This window comes from Plectrocnemia conspersa, unplaced genomic scaffold (genome assembly GCF_051122295.1).
Source record: "Plectrocnemia conspersa isolate PC_06_02 unplaced genomic scaffold, ASM5112229v1 ptg000002l, whole genome shotgun sequence".
Lineage (NCBI taxonomy): Eukaryota > Metazoa > Arthropoda > Insecta > Trichoptera > Polycentropodidae > Plectrocnemia > Plectrocnemia conspersa.
The window spans coordinates 14,792,793-14,809,376 of record NW_028277166.1 but is presented as its reverse complement, the minus strand read 5'-3'; the positions used below and the strand labels follow the sequence as shown (position 1 = coordinate 14,809,376).

General features: G+C 29.7%; 1 protein-coding gene across 1 annotated transcript in view; it reads left to right on the top strand.

The window, feature by feature from the left end:
- Positions 1-16,584, top strand: part of LOC148237821 (neuronal acetylcholine receptor subunit alpha-10-like) — a 41,225-nt gene that overhangs the window by 12,188 nt on the left and 12,453 nt on the right. The window lies entirely within an intron of this gene.

The following is a 16,584-nucleotide window of genomic DNA, read 5'->3' as shown; positions in this document are numbered from 1 at the left end:
TAAGGTCTGTTTGGTAGCCCAGAGATCGCGGGTTCGAGTTACTGCAGCAGACTCGAAAATTTATTTATAAAAACCTGCACCAAGTGACTTCTATTGATTATAAATTATATTACACATAATAATTTATAAATAAATAGTCTAGTGGTTAATACTTCTCACCTAGTTGGTACAGATTAACCCGTTGTAACACGTTGGGTTTACGCCTTACATTTATAAAAAAATAAAATATTATATTTTATTTTGTTGCTTAAATTAAAATACAAAGGCTTTGACCTAGTTTTTTTAATTGCAATTGCCATTATTGCGGCAGATGTAGGATGTTCACATGCAAGGGCTATTATCAGAAGTGCCTAAAACTCAATTTTGGAATCTCCTTTAAAATATTTTTCAGAAATCATCTACAAAAATCTAGATATTCGAGAAAAATACAGTGTTTTTGTCACATTGCGTATATAACTAGAAACATCTTATATGTTTAATAAATTTATATTTTATTTCAACTTCTTTAAATGATTTTTAAAGTATTAAAGATAAAAAAATATATAAAACACTATAAGGAAATATATTGAAATAAATGATTTGCAAGTAAAATTTGATCAATAATTAAAATACACTTTTAAATAATGTGGGATTTTAAAAAAAATGCATTATTTATTAAGAGATGATTTTAACGAACATTTCGAGCAAATGAAAATAAAGTAAGGACTACTAATGGAAGAGAGGTCATGAAAAGAGATTTCAGGAATAAACAATTGTGTTATCAATTCTTAATATTTCACGGACAATAATAATCACTCTTAAGCACCCACAAATACACGAAAAACTACTCTTAATTTGGAAAGGATGCGAGATGGACAATATATTTCACCATGTTTCTTATATCTATTTTTTTAACAATCGCTGGACCGTACATCTGGACGTATCATTTTTAAGGCGTTAACGCATTGCAAGAGTGTGTTAAAGAAGTGATGCTATTAGTCCTTCAACATCGTCATCAATCATTCGCTAGAGTTTGAACCAGTAATATAAAAGATGTGACACTTGGTCACAGGAAAGCAAAGAGACAGACACACAGATAGAACAAGACGCTTCTGATACTCGACCAGAGACGCTAAGGAGTCACAGTACGAGACACACCAGCGGACATATCTGCATTATTAGAATAGATTACAGCCGACAATAATTTAGCTCGACACTCCAGCGAAGACTCACCGAAATTCAAGATCTGCTATTTTTACTCCACCATGTGATAGCAACATCATAAATGTTTATAAAGTAAACGACGTCTATTTTGGCTCACCTACAAGTCACACCCATTCAGCCTCAAAACCCTAAAATTCATTAGTAAATTCTAAAAAAAAATATTAAAATCATATATTATTACTAATAAACAGTAAAATAATTATTATTTTATTGCATACCCTTTAGCTTTTAATAATGCTAAAACGTTCGTGGTCTAATTCATTGTGGCAAGCTTTCAATAGGTTTCTGTTTGCTCATTGGGTTGTGCAACTATTTTTTTCTTAATTATGAACCGAAGATATTCTATCGGCTTAAGTAAGAATTTTTCAAAATACCTCTTAGATTTTTTCTAATATTTTTTTATTATTCTGAAATATTTTAATAAAGTATTAATGATAATTGTCAGTAGGCAGAAATATATTATCCCAATATGTCATTTTTAATCGAAGAAATAAAAAAAATCTAATACGGTTTTATAATACACCGCCTATACTGTTCCATAGATGAAATGGATACCTTCCAATCCGAAATATAAGAAGCACCCCTAAGATCATTTGTCTCTCTGATTATTTGGACAAATTCTTTCTACACTTTAACGACATTCTTTTTGCTTTGAATATATTTATTTTACTCTCATAAGAAAGTGTTCCTTTTCTTTAATACAAAACAGTTTTGTGTTGATTATTAAAGAAATAAATGTGTATACGACTGCATACACATTTATTTCTTTATTAAATGTTTCGTAAATACTAATTGGTAATATTTTCGGCAGTTTTACGCATATCACATTCGTACTAATACTCGATATTCACTAATGATAGTTAATTTGCCCGTAACCTGATTTATTGCATTCATTTTAACATTCTTTAAAATTGATGCAAGTATTTGAACTAATTTCATTGATTTTATCATATTTTTTACTCAAATTAAAATGTGGACGATTTGTCATTAATATACATTTATTTTTCAGCTGCAATAAGCTTTTTGATTGAAATATTTAATTTTAATGTTTTAAAACTAGCCGCCTTTGGGTGATTTATTGTGGGGTTTCTTTTGTCACTAGAACAACCCATAGAGATATATAGGTCGATTAAAATAACTCAAGGATAAGCTGTACAGTTTGTTTCGCGTCTTTTGTCTATGGGTGTATGTATGTTGCACTAAACATGTGATAAATTTCAATGGAAAGGAGCCCAATGGACTCATTTATGAACTCAGTCACTTGGTAGATATCCTTGTGTACGAATTTGAGTAATCGAGTGAAATATAGTAAAATTATTTTAATACATAAATATCAACATTGATAAAGAGCAAAACAAAAAAAAATTAACAGCCGTTGGTACCATATGGACTCTAAAATGCGATACTAAAAAATATGTCAGAAAAACGAAGGCTGATTTTTTAGCAAATGAACAATTTATATGATACAAAATTGCATGTTATATGAATTTTGTAAAAAAAATCGGCAATTACAGCAACAAAAGCAATAAAATCATAATGCAGGCGTTGTGAAAAGGGACTATTGGAATATTTTGCATCAAAGCCTCCAACATTTTATGCTAATCGAATTAAAAAAATTTACTGAGAAGTGGAAAAAAATTATATCTTCAAAATTCAATTTTCAATATTTTTTATGGTTTTATTAAAAACTGACATTCATTTCGGGATTGCCTAATATATTATAATAAATTTAAAAATTTAATTTAATTTAGGGTCGATTTACTTAAAGATGGTTCGCCAGTCCCCCCCTGAATTTAGATATAGTCGAGAAAATGTGTCCATCCATCTGTAAGTCATTAGTTGTAATATGTCAAAAAGGGTTGCAGCTGTAATTAAGGTCAAGCCTAGCAAACATTAAAAATATGCTTAAATCTTAATAAATGATGTAACAAACCATGATAGTTTTTTATGTATTATATATTTTATTTATTTAATAAGATATAACATATTTTTTAGGACTCCTATTTTGGTCAAGGCTGTATATATTATTAGCGATGTATACGTATTATACATACTTACTATAAACTCAAGTTCACATTACTAAATGTTATACGTGTAAGGTCTAAAAAGTAAATAGGCAATATCGATGTGATTCCCTTACTATTGAATTCACATTATGTAAATTTTATAATACCATTGTGTCTCTTATGGATTAATATTTCTGTGTAATGTTTTGGGTTCAATGTCTAACAATTTATAATCAAATAACACAATATCTATATGTTGCAGTATATTTATTTATAATAATATTATTTAGATTATACTCATATACTGCAGTCTTTAAAGTTTAGCTATTTTTATTATACGTCATACCAAAATCTTATAGGTATAATATCCGATATGTTTTCACCGGAGATAAAATACGACGAATCCAATACCTTTCTTTAAAATAAAATTCTAAGCAATATTTTATAACTTGACGTGACATGAAAACATATATATATACATACATACATTTTCATACGCAAATCTCTTATTCTTACAACTCATCCTCTCATCTCTCTGTTCTTTATACATATATTTTTCAAGTAGTTTACAATATTACTATACACTAAAAGAAATCTTTTATACATTTTCGCCGCATTGAAAAGCCAATTTCGCTGTATGAACATCCGTTTTTTGTGTACAATTGTTCACCACTGCAACATCCCCCATACATTTTAATATGTAGTGCTCTCTATATAGGACACAGATTCGCTTCCTTGTGTATCGCCGTTTTTTCCCCATTGTTATCTCGTTACGGAGGATCGCAATTGAAGTTAAGCCGCGCGTGTTCACGCCCCAATTGCGACAAATCGTAATGACAATCCGGGAAAAAATATATATACATACACGTATACATATTTAATGGCAGGCATGTGGAAAGTCTTTCAGAGTATCCGGAAACAACCGAGCATCTTCTTCGGTGGCATATTTATTTCCGATCATACGTTTTGCCTTTCTATAGAGCAGGTCTCTCACTAGTCAATAATGACGCATCTTTATGCTCGGTTTAATGTTAGACTTTTAAGATGCTTCAATTTAAATCATGTCTATCTAAATCTGGTACATAAATACTTCCAGACAAGAACATCTCAATTGCTACTAGATATTTAAATATTACAAAAATACTGATGATTATGATTAATAAAATGTAATACTTTAAGGTTGAATACCAGACTCAAAAGTATCTCTCTGTACTCTTTTTTCTTTAGTACTGTGTTGGTTTCAACCACATGTACAGGTTGTTGTAATTAAGAGCTCATTTTAACGATTATTTCGAGCAAACGAAAAGAGCGATTAATCCAACTCGAGTGGAAGAAACATATCGTGACTAAATAATTGCGTTAATTGAAAATATTGCATGGACCACGGAATAGTACATCCGTCCCGAGACATTAATTGCCCATGAGTATCGCTGAAAAAATACTCTTTGTTTGGAAAGGACGCGCGCTAGACAATACATTCTACCCTGCGCATATTACATCGCTTTAGTGGACATCTGAACCGATTTAATTTAGTCGTGAACACATTTTAGTGGTGTGTCCAAGAAGCAATGCAAACATTCTCATATGTGCTGTCTCGAACTAGTATTATAAAATATGTTATACCTGCACTCTCTGGAAGTTGGCCAAGGTTGGCGAAGGACGGAGAATATAGTGGGTTACTTCGGTCGAGTTCAGTTCTGCCCGCTCTAAAATCTCTCGGAAGTTGTCCGAGGTTACCGAGAACGGGAGGTAAAGTGGGGGTAATTCAGTCGACTTGAGATACTTCCCCTTTCGCTCTCTCGCGTGTTAAGTGACGAGAGTGAGAGAGATAATGATATGGTGTTTCGCAAACTGAGATAGAACGAGTAACTCGGTTCAATTTCAGTATGCGCGTAGGCGTCCTATGATCAACACGCATGTCGAGCGCTGCATCGTGATTACGTGGGCAAGTTATAATACCACATGCTTATTGTCGACTTCAACAGACTCTTACTAACATCTTTGAATATTTTAGGGCACCAAAAGGGATTAATTAAATTTTTGCTAGTATAATATTCTAACAGATATCGTCATTATATTTTTTTTTCATATAAAATTAAATAATTAAAAAATAATTAGTGCTATTTGATTTTGTTTGAAAAAATCGTTTCGAATATCCTTATGTATTTTCCTAGATTGGTTTATATAAATGTCACACCATAACGAATTCTTATTTAGAGTCGATGGCGACAAATTCTAGGATATTCACAGATGAGGTGTTCGTATTCTGAAGTATCATTTTTATGCCTTATTGCATTTTGCAAAAGCCGACAAAGATTTTGCGTAAATTGAATATTTACGACCGAATAGTTTTCACTGATATTGTATTGGTGAGTGCCCACACTAACTTTTATAATTATCAGTAACGTAATTTTAATAATATGACAATTTAAAAATTGCCATTATTTGGCACATTTTTCGATCGCGCGCATATATGCCGGCTGTACGTGACAAAAGCCGCCGTCCAGACGGCATATGAATAAAATAAAATACTGTCTTGCTTCTCACTATATTAAGGAAATTTTTAAAGACTCATTGCTTACTTTTAACTCTGTTTTATTTTTATTTAATTTTTTATTACAAATCAGTATTGACAGTACAACAAAATCACCACATGAATATGATCTTGTGTCAGTACAAATTCGCTAAAATTGCAAGGCTCTAATCTTCTATTCTTGTAAATATTAATTTGTTTATCATTTTCATATAAAATCTTTGTCAAAAGCTTTTTAAAAGTCGATGAAACATATATAAACATTTACATTACTATCGAGAATACGTTGTATCAAAACATGTATACGAGAAAGACCTTTTCTTGTTCCCAAACCTTTGCAAAAAACAAACTGTAATTCGCCAATCTACTGATCAATTTTGTGATATATACAAATGCCTCATTAAACTTAACCTTTGTCATTAATTGTATTATATAACTTAACTTAAATTTGAATCTAATTAACTTTTAATAAATGCTTTGATGATTGTTCTTTTAATTTCATCTCTTATAAAATCGATGGACATCATTGGATATTATTCCAACCTTGTTAGCTTTTTATGAATGACAAACATGACGTTACATTTTTTTTAAAAAAATCGGAGTCTTTTTTTTATTTTTACTTTGATGATATTTTTATATAAGACTTTAACAACAAATTATATGCAATTGAATATATTCATATTTGAAACAACGATCTTAACTAGCACATATAAAGGAAATATTTTTTACTTAAAGCGATTTTAATTCCCAATTAATTTTGTCTTCGACATGACAGTAAATAAATCTATGAAACAGGAGTTGAGGATTGTATACTTCTCTCATGGTCAATTTTATGTCGCAGTTTCACGTGCAAAGGATTCAAAATACCGATTAAAATAATTTAACATAAAACATCGTATATTGTTGAGGGTTTAAGGCTATGAAATAACGGAAACAAACTGTGGGCGATAATAAACAAAGTTACATTTCTAGGATAATTATTATTTTAAGTTTATGACTTACATTATGAGTAAGCATAGCGTAGATCTCTCTTTTAATGTTTCATTTTATTTTTGTGAATCCCATAAATAGTCTAACTATTTACGTTTAAATGTGAAACCCTGACCCTAATTAAGAAAATCCAGGCGGTAATGTAACATATATTAAAAGTAATTTATTTTAATGCTCTAAAATATTTGAGGTTTGTTTTAAACTCAAAAACAAATTTACACTAAATTGAGCTAAAACCACAAATCACTTGTGTGAGTTACTAATTATTAATTAAAATTCAAGGGACTAAAGCTAATATGAACTTCAACATTATAAATATTTTAATCTTATCTGATAGATCGGATTTATCTATAATCTGAGTATAATTATAACAATTCTGATTGATCCCCTTAGATTAAGTTTTCTTTGATCATTCTAATCGTATTGATATATATCAATTAAGATTGACCGTACATGTACGTATAATATTAAAAGTGATAAATAGGACTTATTGAAGGTTAGTAATATATATGTATAAAAACCGCTTGTATGTATTAATTTCTAGGCACTAATTTAATGATAGATTATCTATCAATCAGTCTTGTACAGTCGACCTAATTGGCCACATAAACATAGTTTAATTCCATAAAGTCGATCAGGACCCGCAATTTATCCTGTTTCTGATAACGCTCGACCTTTCCCTTGTACAGTGTGATATAAGCGTGGTTTTCTCAAGCGCCAAAATACATATTATACATTTTGGATGTAAATATCGCGAACCCTTTTCATATAATAATTATGACCATTATCAAATTCGGTTGAATGTATTTTATGAATTCAATATGCGATATAAATTTCTATTGTTTAAAAAAGGTCCGGAAAACGTATCACATAAGAAAGAATATTACTTTTGACTTTATTATTACGGTTTTGTAACACAAACATAAAATTACACAGCCTGAAGGACTATTTTAAAGACTGGAATTTTTTCATTGTAAAAGTTACGACTTCATTGAATATCGTGTGACCCAGCAATAAATTATATAAATGTTTTTCAATACATTTATGGTATAATAATAAAAAAATCCAAGAAATTTTAGTGAGTCAGAAGAGTTACTATTGAGTCTAGGTATATTTAAATTAAAAAAACATTTTTATATCGATTTAAAAATGGATTTACATAGTTGAAGTGGTTTCGGTCAAGTAATTTGAGAATAATTTTATGAGACATTTAGAAAATCATTTTTTTACAAGTAAATTGTGATTGACTTGATCGAACGCCTTTTTAAAATCTTTGTATATAACGTCCACTTGTACATAATGATTTCGAATCAAAGTTAGAAAAACAATTAGGTTAGTGACAGTAGATCAAGATTAGCGAAAACTATGTTGCTGTTCAAGAAACATAAACCTGTAATGAATATAAATATATTTATGTAATATAATTACAAATACTTTTGCAAGTGCTAAAAGCAACGCCACTGATCTCTAATTATCATGCAAGATCTTTTTTTTTGTCACCTTTTTATGAATCGGGGTACACTGAGAGCATTTTCATAACTTTTTAAAACAGGTTGATCCCAAGATTAAATTCAATTATAACCGAAGAAAGTTCAATAGACCAGACTAATATAAATACTTCATTTTTATTATTTTGGTACAATTCCATTATTTAGAACAATCTGTTATTTTCTGCCATAGTCGTTTCACTAAAAAACTGTAGGACTGATTTTATCCACTGCCTTTTATTGTATATACCAACCCATAAAACGAATTGACGTTTTTCTGTGCCTCCCATTGTCACTGAGTTATAGAAACTTTTTCAACATATAATAGGCAAATAAACATCTCTGAATAATATAAAATCAATGAAGATAATATTAATAAAATTTGAGAAACTCTGTACGCATTGAACTGTAACAAGCGACATGTTAGATAAGTCGTGTCCACCGCATGCCTTACCATTTAATTAATATTCGTATGATAAACGATTTTAGAAATTGACGAAAGCTTAATCGAGCGAATAATGCGACGCTTCTCAAACTATGTCGTAAGAATTGATTAATTTCGGCGGTTGTTCGCGTCGACGTAAATTAATTGCAAGGGCTGTTTTTAATTTGGAATAGTTTGAGGCACCACAAAGCAAAACACTGGCCGGAGGCTCCAACAATGGCCTTTCCTTTGGTCCCCGTAATGAACGGGGGGCCAGCGCCCCAGCGACAATGGGGGCGCGGATTAAATCCCCGGCGAGCCGCATTTGCGGGGCTTTGCCTTTGAGGCTGACAATCGTGGGTCGATTCGAAAAAAATACACTATGCACACTAACGATAATTAAAAGAGCAGTAGATATATGCTTTTGTCAAGTTACGATAGGTTGTAAGTTCGATTCTTTTAATTTTTATAAACTTAAAATATAGCACCTGATGTATGTGTACTTCTTTATTTTTATCATTTATATAATAGTTTATTTTTAGGTGACGCTTAATTTATTTTATAAATGTGCGTTAAGTGCATTCTTTACATATATCGTCTCCAAGCGAGCAGGTAGCAGATCACAGTTGCCAAACTTATACAATCTCGAAAGAAATGCACTTGCTTTAATGACTGAAAAGTCTATTAAGATAAAATAAAAACCCGCTAATCGGTTAAGGGATCGTGAGAGTATATATATTAGGACTAGGGATTGCAGTAAAACCGGTATTTTCAATACCGGTATTACCGAGAGAAAAATAGTCAATACCGGTATTTCTGCTGTTACCGGTATTGACATTATTATTATTTTTATTATGATTTGGTAATCAAATTAAGATCGAAAAAGTATGTCCATTTACTTAAAGTCAAGCTTTATTGCTATGTTGAATGTTATACATGCTTGCAAATTTTGCGAAAAAATTCAAGGATTTAATAGTTTTTAAACATTTTTTTTAATATATTGAATGAATGTGTAGTAACTATTGTCGTCTTCGCATATTTGACGCATCTCGTGACGCATCATGGATTTCTGAATCTTGCCATTTAGTTAAGCACCTGCTTTTAAATGCTTAGCACAAGTTTTTTGTACGTGCTTCCGGAATTCGTTATTTATTTGCGTCGTATTCCGTTGTTAACGAAATTAAGAAGAAATCCCTAAAGAGTGGAATAATGAGATTATATGTCCTATACTAAAATAGGGAGACTCGCTCCTGTGTGAGAACTATCGAAGAATCACATTCATATATATTTTTCGACAGACTCTCGATTGTGGAAAAATATCAGTGCAGACTTGTACAACCTCTCCACAACCGACCAGATTAATTTACTACGATATACATATATTAGAAAAAGCCCATGAGTACAATATTGACAATTCCTCATGTATTTTTGTACTTTAAAGCAGCATATGATTGTGTCAATAGAAGCAATCTCTATGAGACGATGGCAGAATTTCAAGTACCAAACAAGCTCACAAACGAGAAAGGCAAATATAATTTTTGCATACAGTATGAGCTCTTTGATAGCTTCCATACCTTCCAAGGTCTTAGTCAGAGCAATTCACTCGCATATTTATTATTTGATATTGCATTAGAAAAGATGTCAGAGACTCAAAAATCTATTCAGGTGGGACTATCTATATACAAAAAATCTGTTCAGCTGTTGATCTGTGCCGATGATATGGCTATAATTGGACGCTCAAAACAAACTGCACTTGAGACATTTGATGACCTCCAGAAGGCGGCTGAGTGGATTGGAGTAAAGATCAACATGCAGAAGACAAAGTATATGCTCATCACAAAAATAAAAATACACCAAGACCACATGAAAGCTGGTGAGCAAACCATAGATGAAGTGAGTGTCCAGAGTCAATGCCCAGAACAACGTTTTTAAAAATAGATGTTTCTTTGGACTAATATTTTGAATCTACTCATATGTCAATAAACACTAAAATACGAACATATAAAATCTTGATAAGGCGATAGTGAACCAGACATCGTCGGGTTCATTAAAATTCAATGACTCATGTGGGGCAGAACACGTAACCCGCATGAAATAGTCAACACCGTAGAAATGTCGGATATTTACTCAGCCAGGTGTTCAACTAATAGTGAGTAGACCACGGCATAGGTGTTTGGATGGAGTGGAGGCTGATAAGAAGACTCTGCATGACAGGCTCTGGAGAAGAAAGGAACAGGACAGGCTAGAGTGGAGAAATCTTCTGGAGGCAAACAATGCAATATAGCTTGGAAGAAAAATAAGATGCCGTTGTAAAAATATAATCTGAGCTACTTTATATATTAAATTATTTATGTTAAATGGTGAACTGTAATACAGTGCGTTTACCAAATATAGATATGCACTTGAGCGTTACTTGCTTTGTCGGCGGACCCTTTTAATATCGTACGCAATTATGTTTCAGAAATCCGTTACCAAATATGTATGTATATTGCAAGAACTTAAAATGGAATTAATGTTTGCAATGCGATTGTAAATGCCATCGTTAAAAGTTCAAAATATCATTAAAAAAATTTTGGCAATTTATTTATAGAAAAATTGTATATCTAATTTTAGGTTTTATGTAAAAAGTACGGTTTTGATTTACTTAAATATGTTATTATGTGGATAGTATATGTTAAGTAAATTATAAAAATTGCTATCAATTTTTATAACCTTTTATAAATTCACACGCTTTTGCATTTTTTTAACTATAAATTGATTTATAAAAAATATTTAGCAACGTCCAATGAATAGTTATATTAGTGTTTGGTTGAAGTAAGACTTTTTTTACATAATTAGGAAAAAACAATAGTCACTGGATATTGAAATTAATGCTTCTTGCTGATTTGTGTTTAAATTTAAATTTAAAAAAGTATAAAATATAAAATATTACAAGCTCTCAGCTTTAAACATGTTTAAAATACAAAATTAAATTTAATCTGAAATTAAAAAAAATATACTTTAAATTCAACTGACAGAGTTTTTACCAGATTTTTTGTCGATTTACAAAGAATTTTATAGAATATATACACAGTAAAAAAAAATTAAGAAGCACAAAAATAAATCAGCATATAGACTGAATTTGGAAATTTTCAATTGAGTATTTAAAATTAAAGATTTTGAAATGCACTCAATTATTTTCTGTTTTAGTTCTTATTATTAATATAATAAATGTTGTTAAAAAAAATTAGCAACGGATTGACAGATTGCTCTTTCACATATGCTTGTAGGTCATTATTTTTTTTAATAAATATAGTTTAAAAAAAACTTAGAAACTGATTAGTTTGTTTTAAATACTACTAAAAGTATTAAAATATTATTCTGATATTCAGCATAAAATTTCATAATTATTGGACATATTTTAAGGGTTTATCTGCGTGAAATTATGTCTTAATTTTCTAGCTTATATTATAATTGAATATAAGTTAAAAGTAATAAATAAATAGTCACTGAAAATTTAATTTAATAAATGTATTTATTTATTAACACTTTTCACTAAATAATGTTGAGATAAAAAACAATTATTGATAGGATTCAGATATAAATTTACGATACATTCAGTACTTTTGGAGGTCATTTTAAGACATTAAATAATAATATTATATATAAACTAGTTAATTAATAACATTAAATATACAAGATTTTAATTGTTAATTATTTAAAATAATATTCACTTAGTTTGCATAGTTAGCTTAAAATTATATAAAAACATTTTCACTTTTGACCCTCACTGTTACTGACAAATTTCGTGAGAAAGAACTCGTTAAGTTGTTATTATTTCATGACCTCCAGTTTGTGAATCTAAAGTAGGTAATTCCTATCTATTTTTTCGTTTTTTGTACCATCTCTTTAAGAATTCATAAATTAGGAAAACACTTTCGTTTGATCTGTTTATCGTTGGCAAATGTCCTCTAACGAATTGTTGATCCGCAGCTCTAAGAATATTTCATAACCAATGATTTATTAACACTAGTGTTTTTTGGCAAAATTTCTAGGGCATAGTATGTATACATTTAAGTATGCGCCTAACTAAAGTCAAGTTGTTTTTAAGCATAATTATATATATAAACCTAAAGTTAAAATTTGTAAATAAAAGGTTTACATTTATTCGGCCGATAATTTTGTTTGATTTTAGTCAGTAATTTATTATTTAATCCAATGTCGTGTTATATTTTGACGAAATGTTGCTATGTTGCTATATAAAAAAGCTCTGTATAAAATGTTTTTTTATATAAATTTTACATATAATATTAATAATATTGAAAAGTGTGAAATTAAATTGTTATGTATTTTTTCCCTGACGGGTTAATAAGTTTTACTGACATTTATTATTTTTATATAGAATATTCAGTGTTGCTTATCGGTAAGGTTCATTGGTTAGAAAGACAATGATCAAAGGCTTCGATTGCTGAGGTGACCATTTGGTCGCATGGGGGCAAAAAAAATGCTAAAAAAGGATTATGCAATACCCTTTGAGATTGGCAACCGGAGGTCAATTCGTAAAAAATACAGTGACGAATATTATTATAAAAGGACACGTCAAACGTAAAAACTATTCGATTAGGGTAGAGAATGGATTATTTGTTTGTTTCGGTTGCGGTGAGGCTTTTGGTGAAACCGCCAGGGACTGAAACTTCGGGTGTTTCAAAAGGGGCTTCGAATTATTTATTCTTATTATGGTGGACCAGGGTTTAAGTGGGTCCATCGAGATACGTCTGGGTCTTCGAACTTTGAATGTGTGTGGTCAGAATTGATTTGATTCAATAAATCCGATCATTTTAAAAGTGCTTTTGGTGCGTTTTTTTTTTTGGCACTCATATTGTTTACCACCCAGTACGTATAAATAATTTAAAAATATATAATTTTAGATATGCTTTGTTCAACTTCATATTTCGAATGTTTCAGATGATAATCTGAAAGCATTTTTCCAATCGAGTGAAGTCGAATGAAACCAAATATATACTCAAGGTCCTTAAAGATTATAGGTGATATTTAGAATCAATATTAGACAAATCACATTTAATATTATTTCAAAGTAAAATGCTTCAAAATACATATGTTTATTTTTTAATATGAATTATATTTAGGGAAAATCTTTAAAATTGTATTCTAAAATATACATATCTTAATTTGATATCTGGAAGTTAAACTAACTTAAAAGGATTTTATTTTGACAAAAAATGTCTGTTTTTGATATAAAGGTATACTAAAAATGTACATGTGTCTGATATTGATTTTGTACGACATGATAACATACGAATTTTATATTTAATGAATATGGCATATTATTCGGTAAATAACCTCTTTTTTTAATTAAATATATACTTATACAGCAATGACAAAATATATTTGATACCCAAATAATTTACATTCAACATAATATTTTTGGTAAAACCCTTCACGTATTTGATACAGACATACGTATTTACATACTGCTGACTAAATTTTGGTAAAATTCAGGTCCTATAAATCGATTACGTTTCTACGAAGTTTTTTCAACCTAAATAAAATAATATAATACTATTTTCTGCACACTTATTTCCTAAACAAACATAGATCCATACGAGTGGTATAAATTGGTGACTATTACCTGAAAGACGTGGATTCAAAAATGTTTTTTTTATTTTATCGTAACAGGAAAATCAGAATTAGTGATTATTATGTAATTCTAATTTCGATATACATATGATCACATATTTTTTTAATCTCATAGATTGAACACCTTTATGATTAATTTAAATCGAATTTGGTCGTACATATTAGTTGTTAAAAATTGTCTAATAATGAGCTACTTTAGCTCATAGAGAATGTCGTGTAATATGTGTAAAATTTAATAGCATATAGTGATTTGTTTGAGTTTACAAAGTGTTTTGTTTATTTAGAAGAAATGTTTTTGAAAAATTTCTTCGTATCTTTGGATTCATATGAAATATGAAGCTAGCAGAGATACATATCAATTAATAAAAAATACATTGCTTTAAAAGCTTCGTGAATCTTTTTGTTTAATGAAAGTATGCATTATTCTGAAAGCATATAAAAAATGAATCACACGAGCTTTCATCATTCCGTTTGAGTTTTTATTTATATTTGCGTTATGAAAAAAGCAATGTATTTTCAAACCAAATAATAATTTAATATCTGATAAAATGTAATGTGCTATTAATGTTGTGAATCATATAAATTGTATATTGAATAAATTCCCATACAAAGAATCCCTTATTATATTATGTGATAATGTAATTAATTTGATATATAAATGTATTTATCTAATTATTTTTCGTGTTTTTCTCCGCAGAGTTTTTCTGTTTATACTTATTTTGTTGTGTACACTAATGTAGCCACATGTATGTATATAATACCACATTCGCCATATGGATATAATGGTGAACAAATAAGCAGAAAGGTCGCAGAGTGAACTGTTTAGCTTTTCATGAATAATTAAAACGCATTTATATTTTAAAAAGGGGCACATACTTTTATACTATAATTCAGAATAAAAATAACATAACCATACATTTCAGAGGTTTTTATAAAAAAAATATAATTTGTGATATACATATATAAATACAGTATGGCAAGAAAAATATTTATACATAATATATACAAATAAAATTAATGTTCATGAATTACTATATTATTTAATTTCGTGGGCCAATTACCATCATTGGCGATAATTGCTTGACTTGTCTCCTGCGATGCATATTTTCTATTAAATATTATTTTTAAATTGGACATGACCTTCACACGAGACGTTGGACGTTAACATCTTACATCACTACCTTCTTGAATAATCCAAGCCAGTGTTTGTTAGCCGGTGGTCCGTAGAAATTTTCTAGTGGTTCGCAGATATTTGGCGTTCATTTTAAAAAAAAAGTTTCAAGAAAATCTTACTCTACTCAGTCACTTGCACCTGCAAGTGACTGAGTAGAGTAGTGAAAACACCGAAAATTGTCCAAAAATAAGTACATTAAGTTTAGAAGAAACAAGAAAATCTGCGTCAGAAAGAAAAAAATAAACATTGCTTGGCAATATGATAAAATGACGCTATGAAACCATCTCACAGATAAGCCACTGGATTTTTTTAAAGAATGCACTATCAGTTAAAAATTCAAAAAGTCAAACAAAGAAGATGACGACTAGTGATAAGTCGCTGCTTCAACCTTTAATAAAAGCTTTGAATCGTATATGTGTTTCTGAAAGTTTTGACTTTTAAAGCTGCTCAAAAACTAGAGGCTGTAACGTTTTTGAACACCATTCAAAGAAGAGTTACTGATATGGCCATTAGTATTGAAAAGCAAGTTGTAGAGGGATAAAGAAATTCACGAATTAACAGACGTCAATAACCATTCTGTTTTACTATTCGTGAGTAGGGCTTCCGACACAGGTAAAACCGGAACCGGGTAACCTCACGTAAACATTTATTATCATGAGAGTTGATAATGTAAAAACATTATAAACATTCCAGTTTCGCCTTTCATCCATAAAAAGAAAAAAAATTTGGTTAAAAATTCTTCGATTCCGATACCCAAAAAAGTTCTGTTATTTCCGATTCCTATAATCGTCTCATCACTAAACTTTGAACGTTATTTATTTAAATTGCCAACTAAATTGCAATATTTTTACGCAGAAGATGGTTTTATATATGTGTGACTAAATATATGTTGATTTATCATAAAAGTTAAAAATTAAGAACAACAATTAGCGCGTTTTCGATAACTAACTATACTACGTGATCTTTCATACAATTTTCTGTTTAATGGTTTCCGTATGTATATATAAACTATGTATATATAATATTTGTAAATAGATAAAAATAATTACTATATTTTATATATATAGCATTGTCATTATCGTATCCTTTATTGGTCATTACTTCTGAATTATTGTTTTTTTAATGTATCT